Source organism: Desmodus rotundus, chromosome 9 (assembly GCF_022682495.2).
Source record: "Desmodus rotundus isolate HL8 chromosome 9, HLdesRot8A.1, whole genome shotgun sequence".
Taxonomy (NCBI): Eukaryota; Metazoa; Chordata; class Mammalia; order Chiroptera; family Phyllostomidae; genus Desmodus; species Desmodus rotundus.
The window spans coordinates 27,349,076-27,373,312 of record NC_071395.1 but is presented as its reverse complement, the minus strand read 5'-3'; the positions used below and the strand labels follow the sequence as shown (position 1 = coordinate 27,373,312).

General features: G+C 35.9%; 1 pseudogene; it reads left to right on the top strand.

The window, feature by feature from the left end:
* The first annotated feature begins 23,391 nt into the window (after positions 1-23,391).
* LOC112312200 (transmembrane protein 126A pseudogene) lies at positions 23,392-23,984 on the top strand (annotated as a pseudogene).
* Positions 23,985-24,237: the final 253 nt, after the last annotated feature.

The window sequence follows — 24,237 nt, the reverse complement described above, 5'->3', positions numbered from 1 at the left end:
GACAGAAGGGAATGAAAGGAGAAAGAGAGGGAGACAAACATCACTGCGTGGTTGCTTCTCACATTGCCCCCTGCTGGGGACCTGGCCTGCAACCCAGGCATGTGCCCTGACTAGGAATTGAACTGGTGACCCTTTGGTTTACAGGCCAGTGCTCAATCCACTGAGCCACACCAACCAGGGCAGAAGGCTTCTTATAGAAGTGGTCTCTTGGTAATTCTTCATGCAGCCCTGCTGCTTTTGCCTCTCAGTAAAAGCTGTGTCTAGGAGATATCTTCCAATCCTGCTGACCCAGTAGTTCTTCCCCCATTATTGCAAAGAATAGATATAACTGCTCCAGAGGATAAGCTCTCCATTTTCAAGAAATATATTTTCTGCTGGCACACGCTGAGATCTGCTGTCTTGAGCTATTGTCTACAATATTTTTCCTTTACTTCCATCCGAACAAATCACTTCTTCTCCATGTTACCTGCTTTTGCAAACCTCCTCACATATTTTTGAGTATAAAAATGTTTTCCTTCACTTAGCTCTGCTGAATATTTGCTTTGAAGTTTTAATCCACTCCCCTTTTAATAAAAATTGCTAGGGGTGGCATTGTATCACTCCCAATCATTTTGTTTGCATAATTTTGTTTTTTCCACCATGTCCTATAATTGGAATCGTGCAGTATGTAGCCTTTTCAGATTGGCTTTTTTCACTCAGCAATATGCATGTAAAGTTCCTTCATGTCTTTCCGTGGCTTGATAGATCATTTCCTTTCACTGCTAAATAATATTTTTGTTCTCTGAATGTGACAGTGTTTATTTATCTCTTCACCTACTGAAGGACATTTTGGTGGCTTCCAAGTTTTGGCAATTATGAATAAAGCTGCAATAAATACCCATGTATTATTTTTTTGTATGGACATAAATTTTTAACTCCATTGGGTACTAAGGAATACAATTGCTGGAGCATAAGGTACGTATGTTTAATGTTGTAGGAAACTACCTAACTGTCTTCCAAAGTGGCTGGTTTATTTTGCATTCCCAGTGGCAATAGATGAAAGTTCCTGTTACTTCACGTTCTCAAGCAGCCAACATGTTTGGTGTTGCCAGCATTTTGGGTTTAGGCCATTATTAGTATAATATTATTAGTATTATTAGTATAATGTTATTAGTATAATATTATTAGTATATTATTAGTATGTACAGTAGGGTTAATTTCTTTTTTAATACCATGGGGATATTCTTGTGAGATGACAACCTATTACTTACTTTCCAAGATATGTGTGCATCATGTACACCATTTTATTACTTGTAAAAGTCTTTCTTCTTTTATGAGAATGAAGCCAAATTTGAGCTTTAGAGCCTGATGACCCCACACCCGGTGAAAACCATGAGCACGATGTCTCCAAAAGTGTTGCATTTTTGTTAAGTGTATTTTCAATTAAGTGAGAGAACGGTTTCTTTTAGAAGGAGGACTTGGTGATGATCCAAAGTAAAAAAGCCCATGTGTTTTGTCAAAAGTGATATAATCAGCAATGCTGCTGTGCAGTTAAAAACAAGAGTTAGGATAATAAGGAATTAAAAAGTATTTATATAAATGAAGCCTCAAGAAGGCATGCTTAATCTGGAATCTAAAGTTCACCCAGAAGCCAATAATCATAGCATTTTATTCCAATGCACCTAATAATATTTTTATATAATTAGTATATAGAAATTTAGAACAATCTGTGTAATGCTGTAAAGGACACAAAAGAAATCAAAGATAAATGAAGCCAGAGTTACGAGTCTTGAAAATGAGTCCTGTTCCCTATTCATCACAGAATCCTCTTGGTACCCCAGATTCCTCCCCTCTTCCAGCCTGATGGACTCATGAACATGTCTGTCTCAGTCTTCTCCCTGGAAACTGATGTGGAGACACAAAAACACTATTGGTGTGCAGTGTGCACTGGAAGGTGGCGTGCTCTTCATGGTCAGAAGAGTGTTCAAAGTCATGTACATTGATGGAATATAGAGAGAGGCTATCAGAGGAAAGAAGAAGAATAAAATAGATCATAAAGATAAAAGGATCAGGAAGCCAAAGGGAGAGAGACAGAATCAGAGAGAGAGATGGAGACAAGAGACAGAGACAGAGAAAGGACTCTTGGTTTCTGATAACGTTTAACATCTTTGTTTTAGTTTATCTGTCGCTCTTTTCCTTGGGTTCCGTGAGATACTAGTAAATTCTCTACGATCCTCTTTTCTTGGACAAGTTTTAGGGGCTTTATAATCCCTGGAGACAAAGTATTTCAAAACAAGACAATATATTTATTTGTATTTATCCTAATTCACGCATTTTCCTGTCACAGACATTCCATTGTGCTGTGTACTTCAAAACAGGCTTAGTTAAGATTCAGACAGCCCAGCTGACACAAAGAGCCAAGAGTCAGATGCCTTTCAAGACCAAGAAGTACGATGTACTAGCCTCCTAAATTTACAGCCAAAGATTTTATACCTCAAGGCACATATGTAGGTTTACTTGTTTATTTCCTGTTCTAATCTCAAAAGAATGTGAAGAAGGGTGGATTACTAGTTGTATCTAAACTAACTGAACAATCACTCCTCAGCTATCATCACATGTAAGCATTGGGTTCAACGCTAAACATACCAAAAAGCACCAGACGTGACATTTTAGCTTCAGCAATTTACAATCTAGGCTGGGAGCTAGCATACAGGGTGGGACAAAAGTAGTTTTACAGTTGTGAGTATGCAGAACACAGAGTTTATTGAATTACTTTCCATGTGAATGACTAAACCTACTTTTGCCCACCCTGTATACACATTGGATATTTTCCAGTGTAGCGAACAACTGGCAGTGGAATGTTACAGATGAGTCTGGAAGAAGTTTGGTGGGGAGGGAATGCAGGCAAGAGCCCTAATTGTGGTTCTTGAAGAGAGAAATGAATGGGACAGGGCAGGCAGGCTAAACAGGTCTCTGATTGGCTCGTTTGAGTAATAAAATAAAAACCATAATTTATACGTAAGGCAAATGATAAAATCTGAAACAAGGGCCAGAGAGCAAGGGCCTTCTCTGTCCCTCAAGGAGACCCCCATGATGGAACAGCCATAAGCAGCCTCAGATTGAAGAGAACATTGGTAGCAACATGCTGAGTTTGGCCACAGAGCCAGGAAAAGTTGCTAAGCTCCCCCAGCTTCTCCCTCAAATTTCCTATTGTCCTTGATGATGTCTGTTTCCTGGACCCCTTTGATCCCTGTCTGCTCGGCCTCAAGTTGAAACTACAAATTCTATTGACTAAGGCAGGGAATGAGAGGGCCAAGCTTTCTCCCACTGTGATTTACTCTGATATATTCCCACCCTGCCCCCTCACCCCTTAAAGACACAGACACCCATTTACTGAAGACCCAAATATAGTTCAAAATTTTACATGGCTCTAGCTCTAGACAGAAAGTGCAAAACTTGCACTTTTTTCTTTTATATAAAAAAAATACCACCCAAGTAGTTATTGAATATCAGGGAAGGGGCTTGGAGGGCTGTTTATTTTAGAGCTAATGAATAGTAAAAAAGCCCTTTCAGGAATTTTTGCTTGAAGGCAAATTTCAGGTTTTATAAAACATTAATTTGGTGTCAAGCAAGAGGATGAAGCATCTACATTTCCATCAAGAATACGCGTGGTCTCCTTTAGGTTTTGAGGCTTGACACATGCTTTCTTTAACATCATCTTTCAAGCCCGGGCCTTTAATCACTGTACGGTTATCGTCACTTGGCAGGTGTACTTATTATCTCCCTTTTGCATCTAGAAAACTTGAGACACATGGGTTTCTGCCCTGGAGCTACATTAATTTTTAATCTACAAAAATAGCTTGTATTTACCGACTACTTTACATTCTTTGTGTCAAAACAAACTAAGAATTGTAGGTTTGTCCATCACTTCTAACACTCAAAATTATGGTTCTTATTCTTAATTTCCAAGTAGTGTCATTACAAGGCGATCTCTAAAAATCTTCATGGAAAGGGTTTCTGATTTCATTTTAAAGGTACACATCTGGTCACACTGAATGCACCGTATGTTTAAATGCATTTTATATTCCCGCAGAATGTTGTATTTTAATCGACTTTCAGAATATGGATTTTGGTATCAAAGAAATGTGTTCTGTTTATTGTTATTACACATCCCCCATGTTTAGTTAAATAGTTCCCCTTCCCTCTATTTTGAGACTATTCATAAATTAATTTTTTTTTCTCTTTACATTAGACTTTCCTCACTGACCCAAGCTCTGAAAGAGCATCTGCAGCTGTCAGGAGAAGGTGTCAGGGTGGACAGTGAGAATAAGGGCATTTAATAGAATCTAACAGCTAGAGAGCAGACCCACGGAGTAGGGCTGTTTTTCTAATGAGCTGGGCCGCCTCAACACTCAGCTGCTTTCCTCAGGTGATAATAGGAGAACAAGAAAGCAAGTGCTCCTGCTCAAACCTTACTCAGATGCACCTCTCCTTCTTCCTTTCTTGATTCCCTTTCAAGTTTCTTGGACTGTGGCCAGATGACACACTTAGTGAGCAGCAAAACTGATGAGTGGTCCTCAGCCAGTTCACCCAGGGGCTGGGGCAGACCCAGCCCTACTAGTCCCATGAAATGAGTCAGTGGCCTATGTGCAACTAACCAAAGACCCAAAAATAAAGTAAACCCTTAATATTAGTACCTAAAGATCTATATGAAGAATCAGACTTTATGAGATTCATCTACACTATATTCATGAATTTCTAGGAAAAGGCAATTACCAAAATCAATTCAAGGGAGGTGGTATTATTTGTAGATGGTATGGAGATATACCTCAAAAATCTGGGAGAATCTACTGAAAAACTATTTCAATTGATAAGAGGGTTCAATAATACAAGATTAAAATAAGCAATAAATAACTTTCCCATATGTCCGCAATGATTACGTAGAAATAAGCAGTGTGGGGACAATTGACTATTAATCTAGAAAATTAGCTCACAATATTATTCACACAGACACAAACAATCCAAGTGAACAAATGTTAAATAAATAAATTATATGAAATTATAAAAGAATCAGAAGAAAATATAGAAAAATAGTTTATTAAACTTTTAATGGGGATGCTTCTTAGCATATTTGTAACCAGGAGAAGAGCAGGAGTGAGATAATGACAATTCTCATTTCTGCTTGGGGCCGATTTCAATTTCCCCACACATTTTTTCCCCCTGCAGCTTCAAGCCTAGCCCTAAATAAATGAGACAAAAAGAAAAACTAAAAGAAGACCAGCCTGAAGGCTAAGTGGCAGCAAGTGAGTGAAATACGAACTTTTAGTTTATTTGCTGGCTTTTACCATTTCTCTCATTTAAGCAGCCATGTGTCAACATTAAGACATAAATGGTAACTTCTCAAGAAAGTTCCATTTGGGAATTTTCTCGGCTAGCTAGTATGAGAAATTGATTTACCGGTGGAGATCAGAAGAGTAAAAATATTGTTAAAGTTTTGTTTTACCTTTTGAACAAGTTCAAATAAAATCTTATCAACATATATTCAGCTAAATAAAATTTTAGCCTGAAAATGGCCATTAAGATTACAATAATTTGCCTTCCTTCCATAACTAATACCCATTGTATTTTATCAAAAGTGTTAATACAATGCGAGTTTCTAAATGTGTTGTATAACTTTGGAATTCTTTTATTTGTTCTTTTTTCCATGAGGGATTGTTGACCACTGGTCATCACAGATATAGCCTTCTAATTCAAATTTAACCTCTCAAAGTATACTAAAGTAATTTTGCCTCAAGGGGGAGCTCTTATATTTTCAGAAGTAAAAATGACTTGCAACAATTTTGCTTTATTCCAGAATTTAGTTATAATCCTGAGGAAAAGTTTCCCTTGTTTTTAATAAAAGATGACAGAAGGTTACCATTTCTCCTCCTCTGCTTTTTTTCTCTCTTATTCTAGAAGACTGTAATTAACATTCAAGTAACGGGACACAGTGACCCACAGGAGTCACTGTCTGTCTCTCCACTGTCTGTCAAGCTGGCATGGGCTCTTCCCAGGATATTGCGCAAGGAGCACCCCTTGGTAAGGCAGGTTGCGTAGCAATTGTACAGATAGGTCCATAAAGTTGTCTAAACCTAAACATGCCTTTATCAACCTTCTGAACACAGGATAGGTTGTAAATGGAGGTTTGTATGTATGTTCTCTATTGTTCTAATTAGGGCTATTTAAGACAATTATGGCAGATTTCCTAATCAATGTGATCCTGAATATATTAAACTCTGATATCATAGTTTTGTTTTGTTTTTTTGACTAAACAAAACCAGTCTTATCAGAAAATACCAGCTGCTGAGGTAAAAAATGTCAGCAGAATAAAAGCATTATACTGCTTAATTCATCATAATAGGAAAAAAAAAAGAAAAGAAAAACTGTAGTAGTTCTGGGAACAAAAAAATGTTGGTGGGTTCTTTTATTATTATACTTATTTTTTAACTATTGAATATAACATAATTTCTACTTAGAAGTTATTTCTACAATATATATCTTTGCTACAATTTCTGTGGCTATGCTTATCTGATGGGAAAGTTTCACAGAGCAGTTTTCAGATGTTTTTATGCAAAGAACATCCTCCTTTTTAAATGAGGACTGTATAGGCGTCTCACCCAACCTCTTCCTTTTTTGGTAGAGACAAATGTCTTTTGTAAGGATTTTTGTAAACTATAAAGTGCTACACGTGGAATTATCATTATACTACAGCAGAAACTATGTATTCTGCAGCATGGCTGGGGAAATCATGAAGATGATATGTCCAGGATATTGTCATAGCATGCCGATTATGGAAGAATGTGAATAGTCTGCTCATAATAAATGGAAACTTATTGAAGATAGCATATTATTTAAAAAAAGAATTCTTAGGTGCTATGTGACATCGTAAAAGCCCAATATACCTATAATGTCACTGTTTTTGAAAAACTGCCTGGTAGCAAAATATGATTTCCTATTAGCATGCTCCCAAAGCTTCTCACTATGTCCTGGGAAGACTATGGATTAGAGGGAGTAAGAGAGGGATGGAGCAGAGTTAGATGAAGGAGGACCAGAGCTTCCCCTTGTCTCTCACCTGTCTGATGCTGGTCCTTTCCCAGAAGATACAAATAAAACATGTTTGTTCTAAAATGGAGTTCAGATGTAACCTGATTTACACTTTGCCCTTATACTCACTATACTTTTATTTAATTTTGGCTAATAAATGAATATCTTTAAAAATAAATCTGGATTTCAATATCTATTTTCCTAGAGAGATTATTCTAGTTTTAACTGTGTTGAATTATCTTTGCAAGAACAAGATATGTAAACCAAACTATAGAAATTAAAGTCCAAATTGTTACACTGTTACTAAGCTCAAGGTTGCTGAATCATTCATAAGGATGGCTGTGGTATTTCTATTACAAGGTCCATCATCAAAACAGAAATCCCCCAAAATTCCCTGTCAAAGATTGAAGAAGACTTCAGTTTTGAGGAAAAGAAATCTATTATTAGATATTACAGAATTTGAAATCACCCACTCATTCAATGAGCTAATAGTTTACAAGAACATCCTGGTATTTAGTTTTCTATAAAACAAAATAAAGTCTCTTTTAAATTCTTATGGAATTAAGATAATCTTTCTATTTCAAGTCAAATTATTCTAAATTTGTACCTTTATATTCATTGCTCTATTCTAGCAATTTTCAGCCAGTGTGCCACAAGAGTTTTAAAAATGTGTTATTTATTGATTTGAGCGGGGAGGGAGGATGAAAGAGAAAGAAACATCTCTTTGTTGTCCCATTTGTCCATGTACTCAGTGGTTACTTCCTGAATGTGCCCCGATTAGGGATCAAACCCTCAACCCAGGCGTATCAGGACTATACGCCTAGGTTGAGGGCCCGCGAACAATTTTAAAACGTGCAATACCTGATTATTTAGTCAGGAGCACTGACCTCTTTTCTTTTAGATTCTCAAATTTAAAAAATGACAAAAACCCACACAACAATAGCCATCCAAATGAATGAATCAAAATTATACCTACTTTTTCATCAAATCAGCTAAATATATAACATGTTTTGGTGTGCCACAGAATTTTAGTACTTAGCTTATGTGCGCCATGAGATGAAAAACGTTGAAAATCACTTCTATATTCTGTACCAGCGCCGTCCAACAAAACTCCCTAAAGTAATGGAGATATTTCTACGGTTTCCCAAAATTAAGCCACTAGCTTCATGTGGCTGTTGGTTACTTGAATGTAGTTAGTGTATCCCCCAAAACAAATCTTTAATTTAAAAGTTTAACTTAAATTTAAATAGTCACATGTGACTAGTCCCTATCATATTGGACAATGAGATTTTAGAAACCATATTAGAATCCTTCAATGGTCCTTCTCCTGTGCTTCACTCTTCCCCTTGTCCAACATTAACACAGTTTAAAAACATTTTCCTTGGGGTGGCGTGGAGGGATGGGGAGAAAAGGCATACAACTGTAATTGAATAACAATAAAAATTAAAAAAAAACATTTTCCTTTGGTGAGTACACATCAGATCTTGTTTTAAATAAAGCCCACATTTTCAGGAACATAATCTAAGCATTATTGACATAAATAACATATTTGAGAATAACAGTTCTGAGAAACCAGTGTTAGCTTGCAGCTCTTCTTATAGCAAATTCCCTGCTGATTCCAGATTTAAAACCTAATTTATAATATTTCACATGCTAAAGAATGAATGGTATTTCCTTCCTCCTTCTAAATATGACTTATCCAAATCCCCAATCAATGGGCTTCTATTTTAAATGGCTTCTGATTGAATTACTTATCTATGTACCTATTTATAGGTGCCCCTAAGATAACCCTCTTAACACATAAATAAACAGAACACATGTTCTGGAAATTTCCAAAAGCAGTAACTTTTGGTTGGGGCATTGTTTCCCAGGAGATCTAATTCAGATAGAGACCATTTCATGGACAACCAGGGTGGCAGCGGATATGAGTATGTTCCAGAAGTCAGTGATTGTGACTGATAGGAGCAGAGTCTGGAAAAATTCTTCCTTGTCAAAATGAAGTAAGAAAAGTTTTAGCATCTTATTGGTCAGCATTGAACTCAGATTTAAGTGTTTGGAAAAGCTAATATCAAAAGTTTCTATAAGAAATATGAAAAAAATCACGCCAGTTTGTTATTGCTGAAAAATATTAAAGGTTTTCAGCTAGAGTTATATCTATTAATTTCTTCTGAGACACTGTTACTAATCAGCCAATAATTTTCTAATTGATGTAAATCACTTGTCTTCCCATTGATATTTTAAAATTAAATAATACTTATTCCACAATTTTCAATAATAAAATGACAAAAGTGATTTATTATTTATTATATGCCAGAGAATAGATTAAGTGCATTGTTCTAAGTGTTTTATAGACACTAACATTTATTATTGTGATGATATCAAGAGATATGTACAACATGACCCACTTTACAGATAAGGAAGCTGAGGCATAGAGAATTTAACTTGTTTGTTTGTAACCCCATATAAGTGACAACAGTGAATGTTAAATCAGACAGGTGGCTTAAGTCTGGGTTTGAAATCTGGTTCCACAATTGACATGCTTTCAAAGCACAGTTTTTCAAACTGTCTTGTGCACGATCAGAGCATTTTCAGAGGCAGATTCTAATTCAGTAGGTCTGGCATGGTGCTTCAGATTTAGCATTTTTAATGAGGCCTTGGGTTACGTCAGCGGCGCTGTGCAGTGGGCCACACTTGCCTTGCAAGGCCTTAAAGCATTCAGGCTAACATAAACAAGAAAACTAGCAAAACCTGGAATTTGTTTAGGTCCAAAAGGGATCTCAATCTATATTCCATTACATACTTTTAAAACAGAGGTCTTGAAGATTTTTCTCCAAAGGACCAGATAGTAAATCTTTTCAGGTTTGCAGGTCACGCTGTCTCTGTAGCCCAACTACGCACTTCTGCCATGGTTGAGTAGAATAATGTCAATGAACAAAACTTGTTATACTCCAATTAAATTTCATTTACAAAAATAGTTGGTAACTGGATTTGGTCCACTGGCTATGGTTGGTTGATAATCCATTGTAAAGCACCAAGGAAGTAAGCAAAAACATTTAAATTTGTATTTTGAATACAGGGTCTTCATGACACCTAGTCTAATTAATTTGCTCATTTGGTCCAATTAATTGATCATTTGGTCAGTTTATGACCCTATTCTTCAGAACCAGTTCAAATCCAATTTTTTCCATATAGTTTTCTTTCATTAATTAGCACTTACAAATATACTTAGTTGCATGCATGTTTCCTATTGAGTCTAAAACAAATAAAATGCTGTAAAATGTATTACATATAAATTTAAAAATTAAAAACAATTTTAGTTAATCAAGTCTCATACATAGGTATGTTTTTAAATTAACCATAAAATCTGGACAGGATTTTGCAGGTAAAAAGAGGAAATACAAAGATGGAAGGAACAGACCAAAGGAGATGCATATGTGTTAAATGTTATAGACTTCCAGTTACGTCTCTGTTATGTAAGGGATCAGAAGTCTTCATTCCATCCTAACAATAAGTAAAGAGCTGAATGAATTGAGAAATCGACAACTTTTCTTGGCTCTGTCAGAGTGAGGTCACAGGGTCCTTTACTGTCCCCAAAACTGGAGAGAGAGAGAGAGAGAGAGAAAGGAAGCAGCAAAAGGAGTGATATGAAGAAAATTTATAGCATTGAATGTATATATAAGAAACAAAGAAAAATCTAAGCTTCCACCTTAGGAAACAGGAAAAATAAGAGCAAATTAAAGGTAGGCAGAAGTAAAAGAAACAATAAAAAATTAGAGCAGAAATCAATACAATTAAAACATATAATTAAAGGAGAAAATCACCAAAACCAAAAGCTGGTTATTTGAAAAGATCAGCCTGGCTGGTGTGACTCAGTGGAATGAGCGCTGGCCTGTGAACCAAAGGGTTTCCAGTTCGATTCCCAGTCTAGGGCACTTGCCTAGGTTGTGGGCCAGGTCCCCAGTAGGGGGCACATGAGAAGCAATCCCACATTGATGTTTCTCTCCCTCTCTTTTTCCATTCTTTCCCCTCTCTAAAAATAAAATAATTAAAATCTTAAAACAAAAAGAAAGAGCATGCCATTAAAAAAAATCAGTAAAAGCAATAAGCCTCTTGCTAGGTGAACTAGGAAAAAAAAGAAGAGAAGCACAAATTACTAATATCAAAATGAAAGAGGGGATATCATTACAGATCCCACTGACTTTAAAAGGATAATAAAAAGAATATTATGAACAACTCCATGCCCACAAGTCTGATATCCTACATGAAAGAGACCATCCTTGAAATACACACATTGCCAAAACTCACACAAAAAGAAGTACACAATCTGAATGTCTAGTTCTATGTGTATTAAAGAAATTAAACCAGTAATTAATAACCTTCCAAAACATAAGACACTAGGTCCACATGAGTTCACTGGTGAATTCTATTAAACATTTAAGGAAGAAATTACACCAATTCTCTAGAACTCTCCCAGAGGGTAAAAGCAGAATGAATACATCCTAACTCATTCTGAAGTCAGTATTATCCTAATAGGAAATATTAAAAGAAAAAAAAAGTAAAGTCCAACAAGGAAATACAAGTTATCTTGCAAGTGGGTATATGTGACAATTATATGAAAACAAGGACCCTCAAGCAACCTTGGAATATCTACAGATGTAGCCATTTCAGAAAGCAGCAAAACTGTTTGCATTTCTCCTGAGTCAGCGGTTCCACACTTGGATTATACTCACCAGAAAATATAGCTCAGATTCACACAGTGGTATCTCAGAGGATGGTCATTGCAGTTTGTATATTGTAGCAAAGCATAATAAACAACCTGAGATTTCCCCTTTATAGATGAAATATAATATACACATATGAAGGAATTCTATGCAGAAGAGTAACTAATTTGATTTATATACCTTAGTTGTGTTAGACAGATAGGTAAATAGATGTCAAAAACATAACATTATTTAAAAAAAAAAAACAGAGTAAGCAAGATAATGAGATTAATAAACCTTAACTTTTAATGTGAATCCTAAACATATAAATACACACAAAATAATGCATATTTAGGAGTATATGTAATATATAATTTTTTAAAGATTTTATTTATTTATTTTGAGACAGAGGGGAGGGGAGGGAGAAAGAGAGGAAGAGAAACATCAATGTGTGGTTGCTTCTCAATGTGCCCCCTACTGGGGACCTGGTCCACAACTCAGGCAAGTATCCCGATTGGGAGTCGAACCCGTGACCCTTTGGTTTGCAGGCCAGTGCTCAATCCACTAAGCCACACCAGCCAGGGCAGTTTATTTATTTATCAAAGGAAATAAGAAAGTTGGATTGCAGAAACATACTTTATAGAAGAAAACATACCTCCTCCCCCCAAAAAAGAGAAAGAACTTGTAGAGACTGATGATAATTCTACACCTGAACTTCAATTCTGGGCACATGGGATTCTTAAAAACAAAATGAAACAAATGAACATGTAGTTTTGTAGGAAATAGTGGCAGGCATAGTGGTATGGGAGTTAAATCAAGAGAGTAACTGAGGAGAGATCTGAGATTGTTGCTAATTTAGAGGGAAAGAACAAGGAGAAAAAAAGAGTCGATGAACACAAAAAAACATGTTTATTTTGGAATGGTATTTTGGAATAGGGCAGAAAATGGGATTTCGGGTACAGGTGAAATGCATATTAGGGGAAAGATTCCATTTGTCTCCATCAGGAGCAAAGGAAGAAAGAGTGAAGATATAAGTTAAGGCAGACAGACGGTAAGTGGGGGCAGCTTTCTTTCTCTTACTTCTCATTGATTTTTCTAAGTATACCCCTCAATTTAGCACAGAAATGTATAGTCTTGTCTCACTTTTAAGTCATCATGTGTACAATTATTTGATCCTTAATTTTATTGAAAACAACTTAGACTTCCTCAGAAATTACAGAAGAGTAAACTCTAGATCAAGAAGGAGACTTGAAAAGCATTTCATTATAATAATTAGCATTTGTTACACTTATATTTTGTGCTAAGCACTGTTTTAAAGGTTTTACATGCATTTTCCTAGCCAAATCGCTCCTCTTGTTTTAACAGGTGATTAAATGAATAGCCAAAGAGGCGAACTGGGGAGAGATCACACAGTAGCTAATGACAGTGTTGGGGATATTGTTCCAGCCGTCTGAACTCCCAGGTTTCGGTTTGCTTTTGGTCTAAATAAACTCTGCCTTAGATCAGCGCCTTCTTGTGCTGGGTGATAAGTAAGCTGACTGCTTGTTTCTTGAGTGACTGAGGCTTAACAATAGGCACGTGGCCTCATTTTTAAAAATTTTCATCCCGCAGGCCTTGTGACAAATTTCCACCTCAGGTTCTTATTTTTTCCCCCTTTTTAAAAGCTTCAGTCATATAGAGAAGGATAATAAAGCCAACACTCCTCTTGCTGAGTTTTTATGAGCTTCTGTGCTAAGGACAGCATGCCAGAAGCTATTTGGGGATATATGGCTTAAAATAATGAGAAAACCACCACAAGCAGTTGGGTGAGCTCAGCACAAAGCAGACTAGTGGCCCTGAGCACACAGGCACAGCACTTACTGCATTGGCTCTTTGCTAGCTTGTGACACCCAGCAATAGCTTTCCAGAAAGGTCTTAATGCCAGCAGCTCAGTAGAGAAGGGAACTCCCATTCCTGGGCAATGACTAGCACTGAATAAGTATGAAGCAATTAATTATGAAAACTTGTTTCTATATGGTTGCTATGGGGATCAGTGGTAAGGAAACTGTAAATACTGCAGAAAATAATTCAGTAGTGATGAGCTGGGAGGAAAGGACCATCACCACCTCAGTTATTTCCATCCACGCATTGTCAGGGGAAAAAGGTAAAAACCCATGGACATGCTAGACACATTGATTTTCCTTTGCTGCAATTTTGAATTGTTCTAAAATGTGTAATTCATTCCTTTGAGACTTTCATGTTAAAAAAAAACAGTCTTGAATAAAATACCAACAATGAGATGATTAAAATTCTAATTTTACTAATTCCATTGCCCAGAAACAAGGACTGTAAAAGTTGGTTCATATCATTCACAAACCAAGAACACACACACATACACCTATATATGTGTGTCTTACATTTTTTAAATCCTCTTTACAATTCTTATAAATTCTAAAAAAAAAATTATAGGTCTAAGAAGTTGTAATCCTCCAAAATGAAGAGAAGGATTAAGAGAAGTAAGTCATTCTGTGACAAATATAAGCTCTTAAACTCACATGTCCGCTTTAACAAAGTTTCGTGGCTTATTGCATTTGCTTCTGTCTTTGGTTATATCATGTCAAGTCAGGGCATGCCATTTGACCCATCACTTGAAAAGAAATAAAGTTTTGGGGACATCAAAGCTGACAGAGGTGGACTTTAGAATGATGGTATTTCCATTCGTATTGAGCTCAGTTGAGCACAAAATGGGTTTTGAGCAATGGAGAACAATGGGTTTAGAGTGTATGTAATCAAGAGCTCGCTGCGAGATGGTTTGATGCATGGGTACTAGAGTATTTACTGCCAAAGTAAAAATTTCAAATATTAAAGACATAAGTTTCATACCAATATAACATGAGCGTGGGTCAAATATTTTACAGAGCTGATTAACAAATAAAGGAACCAGTATGATGGGAAAGCTGGTTCGAAGACCACTGAACAGGTATTTTGAGAAAAATAGTGTTAGAGTATAATCTCTAGTTTAGGCTTAATAAGTTAATGTCTAATAGGGCAATAAAACAATGAACTGAGGTTCTCTTTTCCATGGGACAGAAATATACAAATTAACATACAACTTCACAGTGTCTAGGTTTTAATAATGAAACAGAAAGTTCAAACCCCGGTAAATCATTTGAAGTAAACTTTGGGTGGCCTTCTTAAACAATGCTCCAGTTATGACCTGGAAAGAACTCTGCTCTCTTTTCACTGTCAGGTTTTTGGGTAAGTTTTTCTAATGGTTCCTCAATTTTGATAACAAGTAATCTCCAAAGATGTTCCTTAACTTCAAAATAGGCGGGTTACATTGCCTTTCATCTGATAATCTTACCTATGCCCAGGAGAGAGCAAATTAACCATAAAGACTTAAGCTGAGAGAATCAAACAAATATTGAAGCTAGAAAATGAACATTTGTGTGGAAATTTCATTTTCAAATTTAAGATTAAAAACCTCTATCCTTTGTTGTTGTATCCTAGACCTGATAAGTTAGTTAAAAATGGTTCTCTACGAGTTTTCACCTGCAGCACTTTTCATTTTGATTAATTTGTTTTCTTCTTCAGTTTCCCCAAATCTGTTAAACTCCCTGATTCCTAGAAAATGTCTTGAGATACCTGCCTGTAAACGTACAAGGCCAATTGTCTGGGGAGGACATTGACTCCATCTGTGCCACTGCCGTTCCTCAATGGTGGGCCTTTCACACCAGACTAAATGATGATCATTTGGAAATGAGACATTCCAGGTATGACCTTGGTTGCATATTAAAAGGATAGATTTTTATTGAACCTCTGCAAGTAATTACATTACATATAAGTCTGGCTACCAGAAAGGATTGGTATTCTTTAAGTGTCAATACTTAAACTGGAGCTAAATGCAGTTATTTTCATTAGGGTCTGAGACCATTCTTTTTATTAAAGATGCAAATGCTAGCCTGTAGCTGGCCTGTAGAGCCTTTAGACCAGCATCGAAGAGAAGACTAAGCCACCTGTTTGTTAAGACTAAGTGGATGTGGTTGGTTTGTTACAGTGCCCTACAATATCACACTAGAAGCAAGTAAAATTCCCTACTGAAGTACAATATATAACCATTTCATATGTTAATGTCTTCCTTGAGAGTATGAACACATTATGGAAAGTGAGCACACTGAAAACACTCCAGTACCTTCTTATAAAAAAGTACTGTCTCTGAAATATTTATATTAGTAAATGTTCAAAAATAACATAGGAAGAGCTAAGTTTCTCTTTTGATTTGACTCTTCTTCGCACAAAACTTTTACAATAATGCTAATAAATAAATATGGTATTACCAAACAAATCTAATTCTAGTATCCCACTTTTTATGAGGTGAAAAAATAAATCTTTGTAATTGTTCCAGAGGCTTCTGAAAATCTAAAAATCAGTTGCAGATATGGAAAACAGCCAAAACAGTTTTTTCTAAAACTACACCCATATCATAGGAAGGTAAAAATAAGGAGTTAAGAGAGGGTACTTGATCACTTCAAAAATAGTGTTTGACTACCCATTGAATGAAGGTGACAACACAGTGTTTAAACAAACATGGAAATGTATACAATTGTAAGGAAACCCTGGTCCCTCAGTAATAAGAAAATTTTATATTTTTGTTTGGGGTTTTTGTTTGTTTTCAATAAAAAAGACATAGCAAAATCAATGCACAGCACCAAAAATTATTCTCATTTGATATAAAATTTCTGCTGTCTGCACTGATTTCAAGGAAAATACAGAATGACATTATTAAGAGAAAACAAAATAGTTCAAAATCAGTTTTATTTTAGTGATGAGAAAGCCAAATATACTGCTTTTGTATTAATGTCATACCTGGCAAAAAGGGACCCACAAAATCCCCTTTTAAAAGTCTTAGTAAACCCATCAGCTGAGAGAACTTTTGCCAAAATTAACATATTTCACTGTTGCTTTTTTAGACACATTAATTATAGTTATTATAATCTAAGACAAATAAAATAAACTTTCCAAAAACCTTCTGTGATTCATTTATTCAAGTTTTATCTTTTGCCATCTTTTTTTCCATTTTGGAATAACCGAGCACTTTACTTTCAACCAAAGTTCTCTCATTTTGCCCTTTACAAACAGAAACATGTCTATTACTCTTATAAAGTTATACTTTTTTAACCACTATTATCTCTAGAATAGTCCTAACCACTATCAACCAATGGACTAGCTGCTAGCTCACAGAGAACCGTGGGACGTGGGTGGCTGAGAATGGCCTGATAGGCACAAGCATTTTCTCAGGCCAGCAAAGCTTACAGGCGCACGCAGTACAACCCCTGCAACACCTACATCACCTCCTCCCAGTGGTCAAGTAAACATCTTCATCAACATGATCAGAACCTTACCCTCGTCTGTACCAAGGCGTTAGTATTCTTGTGTATAAATTACCCATGTATCTGGAGATTATCCTTTAACCAATTCAATTAAATTTGGTCAAGTAAAGATTTTAGATTTTATATCAGGCTGGCATACCGTAGAACATAATTGTTGTTGCTCTAAAGAGGTTGGCAGAATTGTGATTTGAGTATGTTTTTCACTTTCACAACTCTATAAACAGTCTATAGAAGTGATGTGTTCTATACAGTAAACCAGTATACCAGTATAAAAAATGTAGGAAGTCCAGATCATCTAGCTTCTTCGTGAAATAATAAATCTGAATCCTATTAAAAAATTAAACGTATGTCTGTTTTATACCACATGCTGATAAAGTCAGGAAATTATATATAGACCTTTATTTACCTTTTAAACTAAAATTAAGTCAGATTTGTTTGTTTGAAGATTCACCTCGAGTTAGTGAACTCGCATTTTTTATATAAACATGTTTTTAGCTAATGGTTTCTGTGAGGATTTTTTTTTCTTGAAAGGTTAGCATATTTAAAGTATTAAAAGTTTGGTTTTGTTATTGTTCTGAATATGTATATGTATATATATACACACATACATATGTGTGTGTGTGTGTACACTTAATTTTCTCTAAAGACCACTTAAAATAGAACTTCTTCAATTTGAGAGAGTTTATAATCTAGTATAATAATATCCCCTAGAGGTAGGAAAATATTTCAAATTCACAGGAGAGGATCTGAATTTCAGCTCTAATTCTACAACCTCTGCTTCAGGTCAAAAATAAAAAAGAAATACAAATTTCAAAGGTCTGTTCTATTTCCCAGCATTCAGAAGTTATTTCCTTAATTGATTTGAGTTCACATAGGGCAAAGTGAACAAACAAAGGAAGATTAACAAACCAGATTTTCTCTTGTCTCTCACCTGACAGCATAGATTCCCATCACCCTGGGGAGATTCTGAATCACTGATGCACACACCAACTCGCTCGCATCGACAGCGGGCTTCTTAGACTGTGCCACAGAGGCCAGCCTAAGGGTCAGCGAGCTTTTCCTCTGGTTGTGCAGAGAGATCTCAAGCCCGGACTTAGATATGCAGAGACACACTAATAACCTTGGCCAAGAACTGGAAACAAAAGCCAAAAAATCAGGGAGAAAAGAAATAAAACCCTAGAAAGCAGAGTCACCAGAGGTAAAGCTCTAGTGCTACTTGGGTTTCAAGAGCCAAGAAAATATGTGCTTGGTCCTGAAGAGCAATGAATTTCGCTTTTCTGGCAAAGCAATTTAAATTATCTCTGGCAGATGAGTTCACTTGGGCATTTTGTGAATGAGCTCTAAAACTGTCCAAGTTAAAAACATGACTCACATACAAATATTGAATAAACACATCAGAGATTTCATTCAATTCATTAATTAATGAGGATGCCAATGAGATGGTAAAAAAGGATTTAAAAAATCATTTTGAAGACCTGGCTATTTCTAGGCATTTTGAAAAAAAATGTTAGAATAAAAGCTCAAATCTAATACAAAAACAAAAAAATATTTTATAAGACAATAAATGTGTAACCTTTGGGTTACTTTATCTATTGGTCAGAAATGAACATGTTAACATACACCATCACACTAAGTGGTATCTACCCAAATAATAAATTCCAAAGTGAAATAAATTCTCCAAAAAAACTTTGGGTGATATTTTCCAGCAATGTCCCAGTGTCATACTATTGATATTCAAGTTTTGTGTATTTCTTTGTGATATTTAAGCAGACTGTTTACATATTGTCACAAAATATTGGGAGACATGTTATGTTGTAAAATAAAATATGATCTCACCTTTACATGGAACCTGATCAACAAAACAAACAAGCAGGCAAAATATAACCAGAGGCATTGAAATTAAGAACAAACTGACAGTAACCAGACGGGAGGTGGGAGGGTTTGTGGGGGAAAAGAGGGAAGGGTTTTCAGCAACAACTATAAAGGACACATGGACAAAACCAAGGAGGGGTGGAATCAGGGGAGGGAGGTGGGGATGGCTGGGGCTGGGGGGCGCGGTGGCGGTGGGGAAAACAGACAACTATACTTGAACAACAATAAAATAAAATAATAATAAAAATAAGAAATTCTTGAAAAGTTGTATAAAATGTATTTTAGAGATGAATTTAAGAAAAAAAACTGGCTATAAATAGCCCTCAAGTGAGTTCATAATGAAAAAAACTACAAAAATCTCCTGATTAGAAGTAACTCAAAGTTAAGCGTAGGGTACTTAAGTGAGTAAGACGAGCTTTTGATGTATGCCGCTCTCAGCAGGCACTTTAAACGATTCCTATCTTGTCTTCCTATGGAGACAGACTATAGCTCTTAGTTGTAACTAAAATTAGAATATAATTTTCTATTAAATAAAAAAAGATAAATTATAAGTTTTAATTGTGGCTTTATGTTTATAAGACCTGTGTGTTCTGCATAATTGAAAGATTATAGTTTATTTAAAGACTCAATTCACGTGAGGTAGATAAGTTATTTTGATGAAATAAAATATTTTATACCTTATACACCACAATTTTAAATTATGTAAAGAATGTGATTGGCATTAATATACATTTATTTTAAATATTATAGTAATGTTGTTAATATTTTGCCATTATATACACATTGTACTACCAAAAGAGTCTGCATTTTAGCCAGATCCCCAGGTCATTTACATGCACATTAAATCCTGGAAAACCTGCAGCAAGAGAAATAATCAGCAGAACCCAGATTCTAATACTGTCTTGCCACTTAGTAGGTTTGTAATCTTACAGAATTTACCTAACCTACTATAGTCTGTTTTCATCAGAAAATGGGATAGTAATGCCTACCTTCTTAAAATATTTGTGAACAATATGTAATTATGTATCTATAAATTTTCTGACAAATCCAAATCTCTACAAATGCTAGCCTCCACAATAATAATATGAAGAAAAATTTAGACTAGGGTCCAAGTTTTCAGAGGAAAATCTTAGAACTAAGGCAAGTAAACCCATAGCTTTTGGGATCCCCACGCTTATTAAATAAAACTCAGTAAGCTGAATGGGCAGATACAGCTCAATTAGGACAAAATTGCAATTTCTCAAGTAGTTGTCTCTAGATTGGAGATCCTCAAATTTCCGATTCCACAGCAGCAGCATCTGGGCATTTGTTAGAAATGCAAATTATCCAGACCTAGTTCTTTCCCTACTGCTCAGAAACTCTAGGGACGGGGCCCAGCTCTGTGTTCAACAAGTTCTCCAAGTGATTTTGACACATGTTAAAGGTCCAGACCTGTTGACCTCCAGTTACGTTTAACCCAAGTACGTTTGTGAAGTTAGCTAGGGAACACTTCCGTGGCGGCCAGCCAACCCACAGACACCATGCGTCTGAACTTTGCTTCATGGATTTCATTGGCTTTGACTTATGTTCCTGGACCTGAGTAAAAATCACTTAGCTATAATGGCTAGACTCCTTGTTTTTAAGCACGTGGTATTTTCAGTGGGAAGAATCTCAGTTCTGATTTTTCGGTGAGAGAAGAATTTTTCTGATTACTGGCAACCTCAACGAAACTGCAACCAGACTTCTACCTGCAGGGCTTTTGGATGCGGTGACCCTGTAACAAGCCGTGGGCACCCAGTGGTAACATTATGTCTGAGGGAAGCCTAGAGGTGTTTTTGCAGCTGCAAAATATTCTCTTTAACAACTTTTCTGCCCTTGTTTCATTTACGGCCATTTTTATCCAGAGCTTCACAGCCCAGGGTGTTGCAAGGAGGACTTAGCAACAAATGCAGCAGAGGAAATGAAGAGATACATTAAAAAAAAAAAAGTAACTCTAAATTTAATTTTTGTTTACTTTTTGGCTAAAATGATTCACAGGTGCCGTTTCTAAAATTGCAGGTTTTAATAATCCAAAATCTGTCTAAATTTCCTTGACTTGGAAATCAGAAATTACAGGCACTGAATCAAACAGGCCCTGTGCTAAATTCCGTGATGCCGACTATTGAAAGAAAATGCAGATTTAATAAAAACCTTCACTTGACAAACAAAATTGCATATTGAGACTCTATAAAGAAGCTTTCAGGCATAGAATATCAGGGTTAGAAAGAATTTAATGATCCTCTGGCTCAATTACCCAGCCAGTTAAAGAATTCATGCCCTTTGCAACACTGACGAAGGGAACAGTTTTCTCAAACTGGCTTTCTTCACTGGGAAAGATCAGTCAGATTCATTAAGAAAAATCTATGATCTCATTATGGACTTACTGAAACTTCCACAGTCTGGACTCGATTTACCTCACTGACTTATTTTCCTACCACCCTAGCTCATTTTGCTGTAATTTTTTAACATGTTAAGCATACTCCTCAGGGCCTTTAGACTAGAATGCTTTTTCCCTATTGAGTACATGACTTTACTTCCTTGTACTATTTATGTGTCTCTTCACATCTCGTCAGAGAAGCCTTCTTGGAGCTCACCTCTATGTAATGGCACTCCTGGAATTATCTACCACTTCCTCTTCTTCATTCATTCTCATAGCACTTACCACTGTACGACGCTTAGTATTTTATCAGTGTGTCTCTCCTCTACTAAAACAGGAACTCTTAGAGGACCAAGATTCTGTTTGTTTCCATTTCTACCTTTTTCTCCACAGTAGTAATACAATGATATAGAAGAGAATCTGGTGGAGATTAGGCCATTAGGTAACATTCATTAAATAAATGAGTAAATGAATTAATACTTAGGGTTTGTTCGTTTTCGCTTATGCTAAATAGGTTACTGTCTTGTCAGGCAACTAAATTCAGTCTTCAGCAATTCACTTTGTCCATGTATTCTTCCACAAATTGAGTTAAAAATTTTGCTTACTGGTAACGTGCCTCATTTGTCTTCTTTGATAAAATAATAGTTAACATTAATTGAGCTCATACTATAAAATAAACTCTGAAAAGTGTGTGCTGCTTTAGGTCATCCTTGTTCGAACTCTATGAAAACACGAACTCTTCACAATGCCTTAAGTAAGAAGTAATTTAGATGTAACTATGAAAATATATGTATGTCATATATGAGTTAGATAAATAGAAGAGTAGTATAGTCAATGTAATCCTGATTTTGTAAAAAACATAGCACTCAGATGTATATGTGCATGCATTTACATGCATATCATGTGTTAATATATCATACGTATGAATACAGAAGAGCCCCGAAAAATTTTTCTCAAAATAGCAACAAATAGATATATTAGACAATTTCATTTTTCTTGTTTTGTTATATGATTTTCTGCAGTCAACATGAATCTTTTTTTCTTTCAAAAATTCAATAAATATTTGTTACTTGAAGAGAGGAAGAAGAAACTGGATTACGGGGGCACATTTTGAAGTCAGAACTCTTTAATTACTTTATACTATTGATTTCTACCAGGTCAAGCTCATACCATGGTGTGACATGTGTAACTTACCCATGCCTACTGACTGAAGCACACTGATCAACAGCAATAACACAGACCTTAAAACAGGTTACACCTCAATTATTCATGCTGCAAGCCACACTGAGAGTTGATGATCCTCAAATTAGAGCACCAGTCTATGCATTTCATGCATGTTTCCTTCCCTCAGAATAGCAGGCTGCACAGCTTGCTGAATATGGCCAAAGAAATGCTGATAACATTTCCCTCCTGAAAGGTCAAGTCTTTACCTTGGAGATAAAGAACAGCAAGATACTGATGGCTTGCAATTTTATGTGCTAACAGGATGACTCAACACAATTTCCTGAGTGTTGCTAACTCATACTATAAGAACTATGGGCATTTCTTGGCAAATGAAAATGTTCAATTTCACTGTTAACACAGAGCATAATTAAAATACAAATATAGACACAGTACAAAACAGCATGAATTCCTTTTTATTATTTTTAAAAAATATTATCTTCAATGAGCTAGGGGGTTACTAAAAATTTGCAGTGTCTATGGAGAGTGGAATTCTTTTTTTTTTTCCAAATTTAAAAGCAAGGTAAATATAAATTTAGAATTCTTCTTTGACTTATCCCCAAATCAACAGTTTTGATATTTTGCCCATTAATTTCAATGCTTAATGAATGACAGCTAAATGTGAGAAGCTAAAGCCTTATCTATCTCAATTAATCGATAATCAAAAAATGCCTAATATAGAAAGATGGGTGCACTCAGGCAAGTTGAGCCTTGCTGGCTGAGGGAGATCAGAGAAAACACCGACTTTGGGGAGGAGAGCGTAAGACTCAAGATGGAAAATCATGAACCAGTTGATACTGTCGAGGAGAAACAAATTTTTATATCATAACCAGAAAAATTTATCAACCTCCGGAAGCAGAACGGAATCCACTCGAACACAGGCCAACATACACCGAACTTAGCACTGCTCTCTGTGGCCTAAGAGCAAACCGTCTTCTTCGGCACATCTCAAATGTGACACAGGCCTGCATAGCGGCTGCTTTACCAGTGGCAGTGATCCCACTTTTGACAGCAGATGTTTCTTATAAGGGTTTTCTAAGTTTACCATGGAATACAGGTGATTTGAACTGTGACACCTGCACCATAACACGAGGCAGATTGGCTGGACTTGTTTTTAGTGGTCTCTACCCTGTTTTCTTGGCTATCCCTGTCAATGGTGGCCCAGTCGTGAGGTACGCCTCAGCCCTGCTACCACAGAAAGGAAACATCTTAACCTACTGGATCAGAATTTCTAAGCCTATCTTTAGAAAGATGTTATTTCCTATTTTGCTGCAGGCTGGATTTGCAACATACCTAGGTTCTTGACAATATAAACTACTTATAAAGGCTCTTCGGTTACCTGAACCTGGCCTAGGAATACAGTGATTGTTAAGCAAATGTGTACACAAAAATAAAACTGTAAAAATAGCCTATGTGTACTATAGAAGCATGGATCTATAGAGATATAAATATATATACAGATCTATAGATATATACACATATACATCTTTATTAAATAGGAAGCTCAGTCTTTAGCACCTATTCAATGAGATAGATGGCTTGCTCAGAAAATTATATTGTTCATCTACTAACTTCTACTTGGCCAATAATATTGCCATTAACAGAATGATTTCATTAC